We start from the raw sequence: 4,348 nt of genomic DNA on the forward strand, positions 1-4,348 counted from the left end.
GACTATCACCCAGGCTCTCTATTTTCTCCTTTTTCTATGCTTGATAAAAGAAGGCAGTTTCATAACAAATCAGACTTCTCCATAAATGAGAACAGGTTTTGAGTGTGTGTTAAGTTACTGAAACCCCCTGTAAGCAAGTAGTGCACATAGGGCATTTGTCAGTGGTGAGGCTGATTTGCCATTGGCATAACACAGGCCTAAGTGGGAAAAAGGTGAGGGTCAATTTCCAAAGTAAACAACCATTATGACTGCTGTTTGTTCACTGAGTACAATATACTTTGCACGTAGGAAGCTTCTAGTATTTGGTTTTGTGGTGTTGGTGAGATTGCGATCAGGAGATTATCACATGGTTTCACTAGGTTCTGCTTTTCTCTGCTTGTGAAAAGAAGGCTTTTTCATACCAAATCAGACTTCTCCATAAGTGAGAACACATTCTGAGAGAGTTTTATACTACTGAAGCCCCTCTCCCTCCTCCCCCTCCTATTCCTCCTCTCCCTCCTCCTGCCCACTCTCCTCCTCCTCTTTTTTTTCCACTTGTTAATATTTAATGAATTTCACACCATGTGGTTTCAAGCTACAAGGACACAGGACTCACTCACACCCATAATCTTATCCTTAGCTCTTTTGCTGAAGGATTTGACCTTCAGGATGACACCCTGCTTTGGGAGTTTTCCCTTTCCTAGAACTTTGTTGTAGCCTGATGGTACACCATCAGTGATAGGGGCAGCTCCAGTCTTGTTCTTTGCAGCATTTACCCATGTCTGCTTACTGACCAAGGTCCACAATTTGTCATGGTTGACAGCTCACAAAAGCTCTGGTTCCTCTTTAAGTGGTACTGCCTCATACCAACTTTCCCAAGGTATCCAGAGTGATTTTTGTTGAGGTTGAACCTTCAGCAATACATACCTCCAGCATTACCCCAGACTCCTGGGTGCTTCTGGTGTTTGCTGATGCAGCCATGGCCATGGCTCATGTGGCCCCCAAGTTTCCAAGTCTTCCTTAGTCTGGATGGCATGTCACTGGCTTCAACAAAAGAGGAGGGCTGATGTCTTAATGGTGCTGGTAAATCTGAAAAGGTCCTGGAACAGCCAACCTCTGGGTTCCTGTAAAGTGAAGTAAAAGATGGCCTCACTGTTCATCCAAATTTCATCCCTCTATCACTACCTGCAGCTGAAAACATCCTGATAAATGGATGTTCATAGTGTTTACCTGTCCTGTCTCCCTTGACACAGTGAGAAATAGAACTTCCTCACACTTTAAATAAGGCACATTGTAGGGTAGTCCAAAAAATGCATGGGATTCACCTCCACCTGATGGTTAAAGACACAGGCTTTGGAATACACCTGTGCTGGGCTCAAAGCCCCACTCAGCTGTGCAACTGAGACTCTTCCTGTGAAATAGAGGGGGGAGAGTCACACTGCTTTCTGTAGAGAAAGTGGTCTCCTCCAGCACTTGGTGCTTTCATTTCTTTCATTTCTTTCTTTCTTTCCTTCCTTCCTTCTTTCTTTCTTTCTTTCTTTCTTTCTTTCTTTCTTTCTTTCTTTCTTTCTTTCTTTCTTTCTTTCTTTCTTCTTCTCTCTCTCTCTCTCTCTCTCTCTCTCTCTCTCTCTCTCTCTCTATCTCTCTTTCTTTCTTTCTTTCTATGTCAGCTTGGGTTTGCACCATAGAAAACCACAGACTGGGTGGTTTAACAACAGAAATATATTTTCTTACTTTGGAGGCTGCCAGCCCAAGGTCAAGGTTGGTTTCTGGTGAGGCCTTTGTCCTCAGCTTGTAGATGCGGCCTTTTTGCTGTGTCATCACATGGCCTTTTCTCTGTACATTCAAGGGAAGAAAGAGATCTCTGGTGTATCTTTCTCTTCTGATAAAGACATCAGTCTTATTTCATTAGGGCCCAACACTTTTTTTTTTTCTTTTTAGAGTCACACTTGTGGCCTATGAAAATTCCCAGGTTTAATCAGAGCTGCAACTGCCAGCCTATGCCACAGCCACAGCAACACCAGATCCGAGTGTCATCTTCAACATACACAACAGCTTGTGGCAACCCAGATCCTTAACCCACTGGTGGGGCCAAGGATTGAACCCATGTCCTCATGCATACAAGTCAAGTTTGTTTCACTGAACCACAACGGGAACTTCAGGACTCCACCCTTATGACTTCAAGTCCTTATGGGCCCTGTCTCCTAATGGTCATGTTGGGTGTGAGCCATATGTGTAATTTTATTTTTTTGCTTTTTTATGTCCTTACCCATGCCATATGAAGGTTCCCAGACTAGGAATAGAATCAGATCTTCAGCTGCTGGCATACACCATAACCACAGCAATTCCAGATCCAAACATCATCTGTGACCTACACCACAGCTCATGGCAATGCCAGGTCCTTAGCCCATTGTGCAAGGCCAGGGATTGAAACTGTATCCTTGTAGATACTAGTCAGGTTCATTACCACTGAGGCATGACACACATAAATCCATAATTGTAAATTTTCTATTAGCTTTCTTTAAAATGCAAAAACAAACAAAAAGCAAAAAGGTACAATTAATTTTCACAATATATCTTATTTAACTAAATATATCTACCATATCTTTTAAGACATCATTGATACAAAATTTAATTCAATGTTATCCTTTTTTTCATATTAAGTCTTTGAAATCAGGTGTGTTTTTACACTTAGGGGACATCTCAGCCCAGACCAGCTACATCTCAATTGCCCAGGGGCCTCATGTGCCAGTCGCTACTGTATTGGACTATACACACCGACAGACAGCTTTTCAGGGAGTTTCCTGGTGGCCTATCAGTTAAGGATTCAGCATTGCCACTGGTGTGGCTTAGGTTCCATCCCTGGCCTAGGAGCTTGTGCCCTCCATAAAAGAAGAGAGAGTTTGAAAGAATGACCTCCAGTCCCTTCCCCTTCTATCTACTCAAAAATTTGTTTTAATCAAACTTATAAAATTAATGAATAGGTATTTCCCATATGCGATACAAAAGTTTAGTGGGTGCAAAATTATATACAGTGTAGGAGTTCCATCATGGCTCAGTGGGAGTGAATCTGACTAGTATCCATGAGGGTTCACGTTCAATCCCTGGCCATGTTCAGTGGGTTAAGGATCTGGTTTTGCCACGAGCTGTGGTGTAGTTCACAGATGCAGCTCAGATCTGGCATTGCTGTGGCTAGGGCATGGGCCAGCAGCTACAGTTCTGATTCAACCCCTAGGCTGGGAACCTCCAAATGCCATGGGTTCAGCCCTCTAAAAGACAAAAAAATCTATACAGTGAAAAGTAAATTTCACCTTCTCCTCTGTCTTTCAGAAACGAAGTTTCCAGCCCCAGAGGCAGCCACAGTTAATAGATTCTGATTCCCCTGCCCCTTTCCAGAGATGTTCTAAACTCTAAAACAGATGTTAACATACATATCCATACCCACATGTGTCTACATAAATGCATAAATATATGCATTTATTATTTTTTACTCTCTTTTCTACACAAACACGAGCATTCTCTGTGCACTGTTTGTACCTTGATCTTTTTCACTTAACACTAATCATGCTGCTTACTAGTTGCATAACACTAGGTGAGTTACTAAATCTCTCTGTGCCTCAGTTTCCTCCTCTGAGAAGTGGAGGGGACTATACTAAAACACTCCAGAAGGTTATTAAGAGGAATAAGTAAAGAAGCACTTAGGACTTAGATTAGGAGTTCCCATTGTGGATCAGTGTGTTAAGAATGCAACATAGTGTCTGTGGGGACGCAAGGTGTGATCCCTGGCTTCACTCAGTGGGTTTAGGATCTGGCACTGTCATGAGCCATGGCATAAGTTGCAGATGATGCTCAGCTCCAGTGTTGCCATGCTGTGGTATAGACTACAACTGCTGCTCCAATTCTACCCTCAGCCTGGGAACTTCCATACGCTGTAGGTGCAGCCTTAAAAAAGAAAAAAGAAAAGACTTAGAATAATTCCTGGCACAATCAATAGATATTTGCTGTTTTTTTTAGGAGCCACCGAGTAGTCCATTTCATGGGTCTACTCTAAATGATGGAAGCTGGCCCCATTCATGGACTTTTAGTTGTTTTTCTCCTCAACACCTTTCTCTAACAAGGGATGTCTCAGTGAGTAATCTTGCACATATGTCATTGCTTGATGTGCACACACACTGGAGGTTCCTTCCCAGAACAGGAATTTTTGGTCTGGGAGTTGCGGCATGTGCAGGGTGGGTTTCCTGGCTGAATTATCTTCCTGGAAGAGCCCAACATTGCCAGTTGCACCTGCGGTGTGGGAGTGGTTCCTTTTCCCTGACGGTGAACCTCAAATTTGTTTTTCCTCTGCCAGTGTGATAGCAGGAGACACCAC

At 43.0% G+C, this 4,348-nt stretch overlaps 1 pseudogene; it reads right to left on the minus strand.

Moving 5' to 3' along the window:
• Positions 1 to 569: 569 nt before the first annotated feature.
• Positions 570 to 1,015, minus strand: LOC125119150 (60S ribosomal protein L27a-like; annotated as a pseudogene).
• Between the last annotated feature and the right edge of the window lie 3,333 nt (positions 1,016 to 4,348).

Source organism: Phacochoerus africanus, unplaced genomic scaffold, assembly GCF_016906955.1.
Source record: "Phacochoerus africanus isolate WHEZ1 unplaced genomic scaffold, ROS_Pafr_v1 Scaffold_153, whole genome shotgun sequence".
Taxonomy (NCBI): domain Eukaryota; kingdom Metazoa; phylum Chordata; class Mammalia; order Artiodactyla; family Suidae; genus Phacochoerus; species Phacochoerus africanus.